Source organism: Schistocerca americana, unplaced genomic scaffold, assembly GCF_021461395.2.
Source record: "Schistocerca americana isolate TAMUIC-IGC-003095 unplaced genomic scaffold, iqSchAmer2.1 HiC_scaffold_415, whole genome shotgun sequence".
Taxonomy (NCBI): domain Eukaryota; kingdom Metazoa; phylum Arthropoda; class Insecta; order Orthoptera; family Acrididae; genus Schistocerca; species Schistocerca americana.
Window position 1 is genome coordinate 36,628 of NW_025726143.1, and position 12,172 is coordinate 48,799.

Consider the following 12,172-nt stretch of genomic DNA (forward strand, 5'->3'; position numbering starts at 1 on the left):
GCGCATTACAGCACGCTTGCCAATTGTGGCTGCTAATCGTTGGCTCGTATCTGCCTTGACACATTTTCTGGCTGTGATATATTCCACTTGCATGGCAGTGTGCGCATGTTGGTGTGTTAAAAATTCTGGAGGCGCTGGGTATCGATCCCAGTACCTCTCGCATGCTAAGCGAGCGCTCTACCATCTGAGCTACGCCCCCTGCTGACGAACTGCGCTACATACAGCCATATCAATGACACAGACCCTTGCACTCCCATTATTCCGCTGACAAACACTACTCTCAATGTGTCCGTGAGGGTGTCTTTCAGGTTTCCTGCATTCTGTATCGAATCGTAGTTGGCCAAAATCAAAGTGGCACGCACGACGTCGAAAATAGCGTTCGGCCAACGCTCTGAGGTAGACGAACGTGTTGTCCACTCTCTAGACTTCATTGAGGTTAGGCCGTTATACCTAAGGCAGATTTGCACTCGATGACACCTCGACAACAGCCGGTCCTCACATTTACGTCTTGCTCTCCTTACGTCAGTATACGAGTCTGTGACGCTGGCTTTGCAACATCTTGCGTGCCTTTAGGCTCGCCGCGACCAACACTTACCACGCACTGACCACAAAACGTGGAGGCGCCGGGGCTTGAACCCGGGACCTTTCACATGCAAAGCGAACGCTCTACCAACTGAGCTACGCCCCCAAGCACAACCAAGCTGCGCTGTTCTCCGTTCTTTGCTACTCTTATGTGCACGGACGCGATGGTTGGTTGGTTTGCAGGGGTGAAGGGACCAGAGTACAAAGGCGCGGACACGTTCACATACGCAAGAGTTCCAAGTAGTTTCGATGCTCTGGTATTACGACTGCAAATTCCGTCCGTTTTTAACGTCTTAAATTGAAGGGACAGTCACAAGTTGCTCCGTTTTCACTCCATGTCGACAATCACACAGCACCTGAGGTAACAAGCACATCTGAAGACCCATTGTGCACTCGACTGTTCATGCCAACTCACTGCCTCGCACTTTACTACTGTGTACCACTCTTGTCGTCCAACTGCAAAAGACTGGGCCACAACAACTTTCCGCGTCTCCATTGCACTGCGCAAACTACGAAACGCTCCCCAAACATGGCACTCACCCACGCAGACGACTTTTCCGACTTTACACGACGCTCACGCTAGTGACAGCCTTATTTAGAGCTTGACGTCGCACACAAGCGAATGAGCACATTTCGCCGACGACTTAGGCCGCCCTCCTAGTGTGGCTGTTCGGTGTCTGCAGGCAGCGAGGGGCTGCAAGCTTCCTGTGTTCGCGCCTATGTCACCTCTGCTTGCTTGTCAGAGACAGAGTATCGCAAAACATACAACTCACTCCATGAATTGATTGCTACGGCATCTGTCATCAGCAGTCACAACTAGCAACACCAGTAGCAGCCGACTGCACGTCAAGAATTGGAATGTGCAGTGGGATTTTTGTGAATTCGGCGCAAGGCTGATCTTTGCGACATAGGTTTGAGAATCTTATGGGAACACTTGTACTGTTTCTAAATTAAGTGTAGTGGTGGGAGGAGGGTGCTTCGTGCGCATTACAGCACGCTTGCCAATTGTGGCTGCTAATCGTTGGCTCGTATCTGCCTTGACACATTTTCTGGCTGTGATATATTCCACTTGCATGGCAGTGTGCGCATGTTGGTGTGTTAAAAATTCTGGAGGCGCTGGGTATCGATCCCAGTACCTCTCGCATGCTAAGCGAGCGCTCTACCATCTGAGCTACGCCCCCTGCTGACGAACTGCGCTACATACAGCCATATCAATGACACAGACCCTTGCACTCCCATTATTCCGCTGACAAACACTACTCTCAATGTGTCCGTGAGGGTGTCTTTCAGGTTTCCTGCATTCTGTATCGAATCGTAGTTGGCCAAAATCAAAGTGGCACGCACGACGTCGAAAATAGCGTTCGGCCAACGCTCTGAGGTAGACGAACGTGTTGTCCACTCTCTAGACTTCATTGAGGTTAGGCCGTTATACCTAAGGCAGATTTGCACTCGATGACACCTCGACAACAGCCGGTCCTCACATTTACGTCTTGCTCTCCTTACGTCAGTATACGAGTCTGTGACGCTGGCTTTGCAACATCTTGCGTGCCTTTAGGCTCGCCGCGACCAACACTTACCACGCACTGACCACAAAACGTGGAGGCGCCGGGGCTTGAACCCGGGACCTTTCACATGCAAAGCGAACGCTCTACCAACTGAGCTACGCCCCCAAGCACAACCAAGCTGCGCTGTTCTCCGTTCTTTGCTACTCTTATGTGCACGGACGCGATGGTTGGTTGGTTTGCAGGGGTGAAGGGACCAGAGTACAAAGGCGCGGACACGTTCACATACGCAAGAGTTCCAAGTAGTTTCGATGCTCTGGTATTACGACTGCAAATTCCGTCCGTTTTTAACGTCTTAAATTGAAGGGACAGTCACAAGTTGCTCCGTTTTCACTCCATGTCGACAATCACACAGCACCTGAGGTAACAAGCACATCTGAAGACCCATTGTGCACTCGACTGTTCATGCCAACTCACTGCCTCGCACTTTACTACTGTGTACCACTCTTGTCGTCCAACTGCAAAAGACTGGGCCACAACAACTTTCCGCGTCTCCATTGCACTGCGCAAACTACGAAACGCTCCCCAAACATGCCACTCACCCACGCAGACGACTTTTCCGACTTTACACGACGCTCACGCAACGCTCACGCTAGTGACAGCCTTATTTAGAGCTTGACGTCGCACACAAGCGAATGAGCACATTTCGCCGACGACTTAGGCCGCCCTCCTAGTGTGGCTGTTCGGTGTCTGCAGGCAGCGAGGGGCTGCAAGCTTCCTGTGTTCGCGCATATGTCACCTCTGCTTGCTTGTCAGAGACAGAGTATCGCAAAACATACAACTCACTCCATGAATTGATTGCTACGGCATCTGTCATCAGCAGTCACAACTAGCAACACCAGTAGCAGCCGACTGCACGTCAAGAATTGGAATGTGCAGTGGGATTTTTGTGAATTCGGCGCAAGGCTGATCTTTGCGACATAGGTTTGAGAATCTTATGGGAACACTTGTACTGTTTCTAAATTAAGTGTAGTGGTGGGAGGAGGGTGCTTCGTGCGCATTACAGCACGCTTGCCAATTGTGGCTGCTAATCGTTGGCTCGTATCTGCCTTGACACATTTTCTGGCTGTGAATTATTCCACTTGCATGGCAGTGTGCGCATGTTGGTGTGTTAAAAATTCTGGAGGCGCTGGGTATCGATCCCAGTACCTCTCGCATGCTAAGCGAGCGCTCTACCATCTGAGCTACGCCCCCTGCTGACGAACTGCGCTACATACAGCCATATCAATGACACAGACCCTTGCACTCCCATTATTCCGCTGACAAACACTACTCTCAATGAGTCCGTGAGGGTGTCTTTCAGGTTTCCTGCATTCTGTATCGAATCGTAGTTGGCCAAAATCAAAGTGGCACGCACGACGTCGAAAATAGCGTTCGGCCAACGCTCTGAGGTAGACGAACGTGTTGTCCACTCTCTAGACTTCATTGAGGTTAGGCCGTTATACCTAAGGCAGATTTGCACTCGATGACACCTCGACAACAGCCGGTCCTCACATTTACGTCTTGCTCTCCTTACGTCAGTATACGAGTCTGTGACGCTGGCTTTGCAACATCTTGCGTGCCTTTAGGCTCGCCGCGACCAACACTTACCACGCACTGACCACAAAACGTGGAGGCGCCGGGGCTTGAACCCGGGACCTTTCACATGCAAAGCGAACGCTCTACCAACTGAGCTACGCCCCCAAGCACAACCAAGCTGCGCTGTTCTCCGTTCTTTGCTACTCTTATGTGCACGGACGCGATGGTTGGTTGGTTTGCAGGGGTGAAGGGACCAGAGTACAAAGGCGCGGACACGTTCACATACGCAAGAGTTCCAAGTAGTTTCGATGCTCTGGTATTACGACTGCAAATTCCGTCCGTTTTTAACGTCTTAAATTGAAGGGACAGTCACAAGTTGCTCCGTTTTCACTCCATGTCGACAATCACACAGCACCTGAGGTAACAAGCACATCTGAAGACCCATTGTGCACTCGACTGTTCATGCCAACTCACTGCCTCGCACTTTACTACTGTGTACCACTCTTGTCGTCCAACTGCAAAAGACTGGGCCACAACAACTTTCCGCGTCTCCATTGCACTGCGCAAACTACGAAACGCTCCCCAAACATGGCACTCACCCACGCAGACGACTTTTCCGACTTTACACGACGCTCACGCTAGTGACAGCCTTATTTAGAGCTTGACGTCGCACACAAGCGAATGAGCACATTTCGCCGACGACTTAGGCCGCCCTCCTAGTGTGGCTGTTCGGTGTCTGCAGGCAGCGAGGGGCTGCAAGCTTCCTGTGTTCGCGCCTATGTCACCTCTGCTTGCTTGTCAGAGACAGAGTATCGCAAAACATACAACTCACTCCATGAATTGATTGCTACGGCATCTGTCATCAGCAGTCACAACTAGCAACACCAGTAGCAGCCGACTGCACGTCAAGAATTGGAATGTGCAGTGGGATTTTTGTGAATTCGGCGCAAGGCTGATCTTTGCGACATAGGTTTGAGAATCTTATGGGAACACTTGTACTGTTTCTAAATTAAGTGTAGTGGTGGGAGGAGGGTGCTTCGTGCGCATTACAGCACGCTTGCCAATTGTGGCTGCTAATCGTTGGCTCGTATCTGCCTTGACACATTTTCTGGCTGTGATATATTCCACTTGCATGGCAGTGTGCGCATGTTGGTGTGTTAAAAATTCTGGAGGCGCTGGGTATCGATCCCAGTACCTCTCGCATGCTAAGCGAGCGCTCTACCATCTGAGCTACGCCCCCTGCTGACGAACTGCGCTACATACAGCCATATCAATGACACAGACCCTTGCACTCCCATTATTCCGCTGACAAACACTACTCTCAATGTGTCCGTGAGGGTGTCTTTCAGGTTTCCTGCATTCTGTATCGAATCGTAGTTGGCCAAAATCAAAGTGGCACGCACGACGTCGAAAATAGCGTTCGGCCAACGCTCTGAGGTAGACGAACGTGTTGTCCACTCTCTAGACTTCATTGAGGTTAGGCCGTTATACCTAAGGCAGATTTGCACTCGATGACACCTCGACAACAGCCGGTCCTCACATTTACGTCTTGCTCTCCTTACGTCAGTATACGAGTCTGTGACGCTGGCTTTGCAACATCTTGCGTGCCTTTAGGCTCGCCGCGACCAACACTTACCACGCACTGACCACAAAACGTGGAGGCGCCGGGGCTTGAACCCGGGACCTTTCACATGCAAAGCGAACGCTCTACCAACTGAGCTACGCCCCCAAGCACAACCAAGCTGCGCTGTTCTCCGTTCTTTGCTACTCTTATGTGCACGGACGCGATGGTTGGTTGGTTTGCAGGGGTGAAGGGACCAGAGTACAAAGGCGCGGACACGTTCACATACGCAAGAGTTCCAAGTAGTTTCGATGCTCTGGTATTACGACTGCAAATTCCGTCCGTTTTTAACGTCTTAAATTGAAGGGACAGTCACAAGTTGCTCCGTTTTCACTCCATGTCGACAATCACACAGCACCTGAGGTAACAAGCACATCTGAAGACCCATTGTGCACTCGACTGTTCATGCCAACTCACTGCCTCGCACTTTACTACTGTGTACCACTCTTGTCGTCCAACTGCAAAAGACTGGGCCACAACAACTTTCCGCGTCTCCATTGCACTGCGCAAACTACGAAACGCTCCCCAAACATGCCACTCACCCACGCAGACGACTTTTCCGACTTTACACGACGCTCACGCAACGCTCACGCTAGTGACAGCCTTATTTAGAGCTTGACGTCGCACACAAGCGAATGAGCACATTTCGCCGACGACTTAGGCCGCCCTCCTAGTGTGGCTGTTCGGTGTCTGCAGGCAGCGAGGGGCTGCAAGCTTCCTGTGTTCGCGCATATGTCACCTCTGCTTGCTTGTCAGAGACAGAGTATCGCAAAACATACAACTCACTCCATGAATTGATTGCTACGGCATCTGTCATCAGCAGTCACAACTAGCAACACCAGTAGCAGCCGACTGCACGTCAAGAATTGGAATGTGCAGTGGGATTTTTGTGAATTCGGCGCAAGGCTGATCTTTGCGACATAGGTTTGAGAATCTTATGGGAACACTTGTACTGTTTCTAAATTAAGTGTAGTGGTGGGAGGAGGGTGCTTCGTGCGCATTACAGCACGCTTGCCAATTGTGGCTGCTAATCGTTGGCTCGTATCTGCCTTGACACATTTTCTGGCTGTGAATTATTCCACTTGCATGGCAGTGTGCGCATGTTGGTGTGTTAAAAATTCTGGAGGCGCTGGGTATCGATCCCAGTACCTCTCGCATGCTAAGCGAGCGCTCTACCATCTGAGCTACGCCCCCTGCTGACGAACTGCGCTACATACAGCCATATCAATGACACAGACCCTTGCACTCCCATTATTCCGCTGACAAACACTACTCTCAATGAGTCCGTGAGGGTGTCTTTCAGGTTTCCTGCATTCTGTATCGAATCGTAGTTGGCCAAAATCAAAGTGGCACGCACGACGTCGAAAATAGCGTTCGGCCAACGCTCTGAGGTAGACGAACGTGTTGTCCACTCTCTAGACTTCATTGAGGTTAGGCCGTTATACCTAAGGCAGATTTGCACTCGATGACACCTCGACAACAGCCGGTCCTCACATTTACGTCTTGCTCTCCTTACGTCAGTATACGAGTCTGTGACGCTGGCTTTGCAACATCTTGCGTGCCTTTAGGCTCGCCGCGACCAACACTTACCACGCACTGACCACAAAACGTGGAGGCGCCGGGGCTTGAACCCGGGACCTTTCACATGCAAAGCGAACGCTCTACCAACTGAGCTACGCCCCCAAGCACAACCAAGCTGCGCTGTTCTCCGTTCTTTGCTACTCTTATGTGCACGGACGCGATGGTTGGTTGGTTTGCAGGGGTGAAGGGACCAGAGTACAAAGGCGCGGACACGTTCACATACGCAAGAGTTCCAAGTAGTTTCGATGCTCTGGTATTACGACTGCAAATTCCGTCCGTTTTTAACGTCTTAAATTGAAGGGACAGTCACAAGTTGCTCCGTTTTCACTCCATGTCGACAATCACACAGCACCTGAGGTAACAAGCACATCTGAAGACCCATTGTGCACTCGACTGTTCATGCCAACTCACTGCCTCGCACTTTACTACTGTGTACCACTCTTGTCGTCCAACTGCAAAAGACTGGGCCACAACAACTTTCCGCGTCTCCATTGCACTGCGCAAACTACGAAACGCTCCCCAAACATGGCACTCACCCACGCAGACGACTTTTCCGACTTTACACGACGCTCACGCTAGTGACAGCCTTATTTAGAGCTTGACGTCGCACACAAGCGAATGAGCACATTTCGCCGACGACTTAGGCCGCCCTCCTAGTGTGGCTGTTCGGTGTCTGCAGGCAGCGAGGGGCTGCAAGCTTCCTGTGTTCGCGCCTATGTCACCTCTGCTTGCTTGTCAGAGACAGAGTATCGCAAAACATACAACTCACTCCATGAATTGATTGCTACGGCATCTGTCATCAGCAGTCACAACTAGCAACACCAGTAGCAGCCGACTGCACGTCAAGAATTGGAATGTGCAGTGGGATTTTTGTGAATTCGGCGCAAGGCTGATCTTTGCGACATAGGTTTGAGAATCTTATGGGAACACTTGTACTGTTTCTAAATTAAGTGTAGTGGTGGGAGGAGGGTGCTTCGTGCGCATTACAGCACGCTTGCCAATTGTGGCTGCTAATCGTTGGCTCGTATCTGCCTTGACACATTTTCTGGCTGTGATATATTCCACTTGCATGGCAGTGTGCGCATGTTGGTGTGTTAAAAATTCTGGAGGCGCTGGGTATCGATCCCAGTACCTCTCGCATGCTAAGCGAGCGCTCTACCATCTGAGCTACGCCCCCTGCTGACGAACTGCGCTACATACAGCCATATCAATGACACAGACCCTTGCACTCCCATTATTCCGCTGACAAACACTACTCTCAATGTGTCCGTGAGGGTGTCTTTCAGGTTTCCTGCATTCTGTATCGAATCGTAGTTGGCCAAAATCAAAGTGGCACGCACGACGTCGAAAATAGCGTTCGGCCAACGCTCTGAGGTAGACGAACGTGTTGTCCACTCTCTAGACTTCATTGAGGTTAGGCCGTTATACCTAAGGCAGATTTGCACTCGATGACACCTCGACAACAGCCGGTCCTCACATTTACGTCTTGCTCTCCTTACGTCAGTATACGAGTCTGTGACGCTGGCTTTGCAACATCTTGCGTGCCTTTAGGCTCGCCGCGACCAACACTTACCACGCACTGACCACAAAACGTGGAGGCGCCGGGGCTTGAACCCGGGACCTTTCACATGCAAAGCGAACGCTCTACCAACTGAGCTACGCCCCCAAGCACAACCAAGCTGCGCTGTTCTCCGTTCTTTGCTACTCTTATGTGCACGGACGCGATGGTTGGTTGGTTTGCAGGGGTGAAGGGACCAGAGTACAAAGGCGCGGACACGTTCACATACGCAAGAGTTCCAAGTAGTTTCGATGCTCTGGTATTACGACTGCAAATTCCGTCCGTTTTTAACGTCTTAAATTGAAGGGACAGTCACAAGTTGCTCCGTTTTCACTCCATGTCGACAATCACACAGCACCTGAGGTAACAAGCACATCTGAAGACCCATTGTGCACTCGACTGTTCATGCCAACTCACTGCCTCGCACTTTACTACTGTGTACCACTCTTGTCGTCCAACTGCAAAAGACTGGGCCACAACAACTTTCCGCGTCTCCATTGCACTGCGCAAACTACGAAACGCTCCCCAAACATGGCACTCACCCACGCAGACGACTTTACACGACGCTCACGCAACGCTCACGCTAGTGACAGCCTTATTTAGAGCTTGACGTCGCACACAAGCGAATGAGCACATTTCGCCGACGACTTAGGCCGCCCTCCTAGTGTGGCTGTTCGGTGTCTGCAGGCAGCGAGGGGCTGCAAGCTTCCTGTGTTCGCGCCTATGTCACCTCTGCTTGCTTGTCAGAGACAGAGTATCGCAAAACATACAACTCACTCCATGAATTGATTGCTACGGCATCTGTCATCAGCAGTCACAACTAGCAACACCAGTAGCAGCCGACTGCACGTCAAGAATTGGAATGTGCAGTGGGATTTTTGTGAATTCGGCGCAAGGCTGATCTTTGCGACATAGGTTTGAGAATCTTATGGGAACACTTGTACTGTTTCTAAATTAAGTGTAGTGGTGGGAGGAGGGTGCTTCGTGCGCATTACAGCACGCTTGCCAATTGTGGCTGCTAATCGTTGGCTCGTATCTGCCTTGACACATTTTCTGGCTGTGAATTATTCCACTTGCATGGCAGTGTGCGCATGTTGGTGTGTTAAAGATTCTGGAGGCGCTGGGTATCGATCCCAGTACCTCTCGCATGCTAAGCGAGCGCTCTACCATCTGAGCTACGCCCCCTGCTGACGAACTGCGCTACATACAGCCATATCAATGACACAGACCCTTGCACTCCCATTATTCCGCTGACAAACACTACTCTCAATGAGTCCGTGAGGGTGTCTTTCAGGTTTCCTGCATTCTGTATCGAATCGTAGTTGGCCAAAATCAAAGTGGCACGCACGACGTCGAAAATAGCGTTCGGCCAACGCTCTGAGGTAGACGAACGTGTTGTCCACTCTCTAGACTTCATTGAGGTTAGGCCGTTATACCTAAGGCAGATTTGCACTCGATGACACCTCGACAACAGCCGGTCCTCACATTTACGTCTTGCTCTCCTTACGTCAGTATACGAGTCTGTGACGCTGGCTTTGCAACATCTTGCGTGCCTTTAGGCTCGCCGCGACCAACACTTACCACGCACTGACCACAAAACGTGGAGGCGCCGGGGCTTGAACCCGGGACCTTTCACATGCAAAGCGAACGCTCTACCAACTGAGCTACGCCCCCAAGCACAACCAAGCTGCGCTGTTCTCCGTTCTTTGCTACTCTTATGTGCACGGACGCGATGGTTGGTTGGTTTGCAGGGGTGAAGGGACCAGAGTACAAAGGCGCGGACACGTTCACATACGCAAGAGTTCCAAGTAGTTTCGATGCTCTGGTATTACGACTGCAAATTCCGTCCGTTTTTAACGTCTTAAATTGAAGGGACAGTCACAAGTTGCTCCGTTTTCACTCCATGTCGACAATCACACAGCACCTGAGGTAACAAGCACATCTGAAGACCCATTGTGCACTCGACTGTTCATGCCAACTCACTGCCTCGCACTTTACTACTGTGTACCACTCTTGTCGTCCAACTGCAAAAGACTGGGCCACAACAACTTTCCGCGTCTCCATTGCACTGCGCAAACTACGAAACGCTCCCCAAACATGGCACTCACCCACGCAGACGACTTTTCCGACTTTACACGACGCTCACGCTAGTGACAGCCTTATTTAGAGCTTGACGTCGCACACAAGCGAATGAGCACATTTCGCCGACGACTTAGGCCGCCCTCCTAGTGTGGCTGTTCGGTGTCTGCAGGCAGCGAGGGGCTGCAAGCTTCCTGTGTTCGCGCCTATGTCACCTCTGCTTGCTTGTCAGAGACAGAGTATCGCAAAACATACAACTCACTCCATGAATTGATTGCTACGGCATCTGTCATCAGCAGTCACAACTAGCAACACCAGTAGCAGCCGACTGCACGTCAAGAATTGGAATGTGCAGTGGGATTTTTGTGAATTCGGCGCAAGGCTGATCTTTGCGACATAGGTTTGAGAATCTTATGGGAACACTTGTACTGTTTCTAAATTAAGTGTAGTGGTGGGAGGAGGGTGCTTCGTGCGCATTACAGCACGCTTGCCAATTGTGGCTGCTAATCGTTGGCTCGTATCTGCCTTGACACATTTTCTGGCTGTGATATATTCCACTTGCATGGCAGTGTGCGCATGTTGGTGTGTTAAAAATTCTGGAGGCGCTGGGTATCGATCCCAGTACCTCTCGCATGCTAAGCGAGCGCTCTACCATCTGAGCTACGCCCCCTGCTGACGAACTGCGCTACATACAGCCATATCAATGACACAGACCCTTGCACTCCCATTATTCCGCTGACAAACACTACTCTCAATGTGTCCGTGAGGGTGTCTTTCAGGTTTCCTGCATTCTGTATCGAATCGTAGTTGGCCAAAATCAAAGTGGCACGCACGACGTCGAAAATAGCGTTCGGCCAACGCTCTGAGGTAGACGAACGTGTTGTCCACTCTCTAGACTTCATTGAGGTTAGGCCGTTATACCTAAGGCAGATTTGCACTCGATGACACCTCGACAACAGCCGGTCCTCACATTTACGTCTTGCTCTCCTTACGTCAGTATACGAGTCTGTGACGCTGGCTTTGCAACATCTTGCGTGCCTTTAGGCTCGCCGCGACCAACACTTACCACGCACTGACCACAAAACGTGGAGGCGCCGGGGCTTGAACCCGGGACCTTTCACATGCAAAGCGAACGCTCTACCAACTGAGCTACGCCCCCAAGCACAACCAAGCTGCGCTGTTCTCCGTTCTTTGCTACTCTTATGTGCACGGACGCGATGGTTGGTTGGTTTGCAGGGGTGAAGGGACCAGAGTACAAAGGCGCGGACACGTTCACATACGCAAGAGTTCCAAGTAGTTTCGATGCTCTGGTATTACGACTGCAAATTCCGTCCGTTTTTAACGTCTTAAATTGAAGGGACAGTCACAAGTTGCTCCGTTTTCACTCCATGTCGACAATCACACAGCACCTGAGGTAACAAGCACATCTGAAGACCCATTGTGCACTCGACTGTTCATGCCAACTCACTGCCTCGCACTTTACTACTGTGTACCACTCTTGTCGTCCAACTGCAAAAGACTGGGCCACAACAACTTTCCGCGTCTCCATTGCACTGCGCAAACTACGAAACGCTCCCCAAACATGCCACTCACCCACGCAGACGACTTTTCCGACTTTACACGACGCTCACGCAACGCTCACGCTAGTGACAGCCTTATTTAGAGCTTGAC

General features: G+C 51.1%; 16 non-coding genes across 16 annotated transcripts; all 16 read right to left on the reverse strand.

The window, feature by feature from the left end:
- Positions 1-126: 126 nt before the first annotated feature.
- Trnaa-agc lies at positions 127-199 on the reverse strand. The gene has a single exon. It is a non-coding gene; the product is annotated as a tRNA-Ala (tRNA).
- Positions 200-615: 416 nt separating this feature from the next.
- On the reverse strand, positions 616-688 carry Trnaa-ugc. Its single transcript has one exon. It is a non-coding gene; the product is annotated as a tRNA-Ala (tRNA).
- A 1,002-nt stretch (positions 689-1,690) lies between these two features.
- Trnaa-agc lies at positions 1,691-1,763 on the reverse strand. The gene has a single exon. It is a non-coding gene; the product is annotated as a tRNA-Ala (tRNA).
- Positions 1,764-2,179: 416 nt separating this feature from the next.
- On the reverse strand, positions 2,180-2,252 carry Trnaa-ugc. The gene has a single exon. It is a non-coding gene; the product is annotated as a tRNA-Ala (tRNA).
- Positions 2,253-3,265: 1,013 nt separating this feature from the next.
- Trnaa-agc lies at positions 3,266-3,338 on the reverse strand. The gene has a single exon. It is a non-coding gene; the product is annotated as a tRNA-Ala (tRNA).
- Positions 3,339-3,754: 416 nt separating this feature from the next.
- Trnaa-ugc lies at positions 3,755-3,827 on the reverse strand. The gene has a single exon. It is a non-coding gene; the product is annotated as a tRNA-Ala (tRNA).
- Positions 3,828-4,829: 1,002 nt separating this feature from the next.
- On the reverse strand, positions 4,830-4,902 carry Trnaa-agc. Its single transcript has one exon. It is a non-coding gene; the product is annotated as a tRNA-Ala (tRNA).
- A 416-nt stretch (positions 4,903-5,318) lies between these two features.
- On the reverse strand, positions 5,319-5,391 carry Trnaa-ugc. Its single transcript has one exon. It is a non-coding gene; the product is annotated as a tRNA-Ala (tRNA).
- Positions 5,392-6,404: 1,013 nt separating this feature from the next.
- Trnaa-agc lies at positions 6,405-6,477 on the reverse strand. Its single transcript has one exon. It is a non-coding gene; the product is annotated as a tRNA-Ala (tRNA).
- A 416-nt stretch (positions 6,478-6,893) lies between these two features.
- On the reverse strand, positions 6,894-6,966 carry Trnaa-ugc. Its single transcript has one exon. It is a non-coding gene; the product is annotated as a tRNA-Ala (tRNA).
- Positions 6,967-7,968: 1,002 nt separating this feature from the next.
- On the reverse strand, positions 7,969-8,041 carry Trnaa-agc. Its single transcript has one exon. It is a non-coding gene; the product is annotated as a tRNA-Ala (tRNA).
- A 416-nt stretch (positions 8,042-8,457) lies between these two features.
- Trnaa-ugc lies at positions 8,458-8,530 on the reverse strand. Its single transcript has one exon. It is a non-coding gene; the product is annotated as a tRNA-Ala (tRNA).
- A 1,004-nt stretch (positions 8,531-9,534) lies between these two features.
- Trnaa-agc lies at positions 9,535-9,607 on the reverse strand. Its single transcript has one exon. It is a non-coding gene; the product is annotated as a tRNA-Ala (tRNA).
- Positions 9,608-10,023: 416 nt separating this feature from the next.
- On the reverse strand, positions 10,024-10,096 carry Trnaa-ugc. The gene has a single exon. It is a non-coding gene; the product is annotated as a tRNA-Ala (tRNA).
- A 1,002-nt stretch (positions 10,097-11,098) lies between these two features.
- On the reverse strand, positions 11,099-11,171 carry Trnaa-agc. The gene has a single exon. It is a non-coding gene; the product is annotated as a tRNA-Ala (tRNA).
- A 416-nt stretch (positions 11,172-11,587) lies between these two features.
- Trnaa-ugc lies at positions 11,588-11,660 on the reverse strand. The gene has a single exon. It is a non-coding gene; the product is annotated as a tRNA-Ala (tRNA).
- Positions 11,661-12,172: the final 512 nt, after the last annotated feature.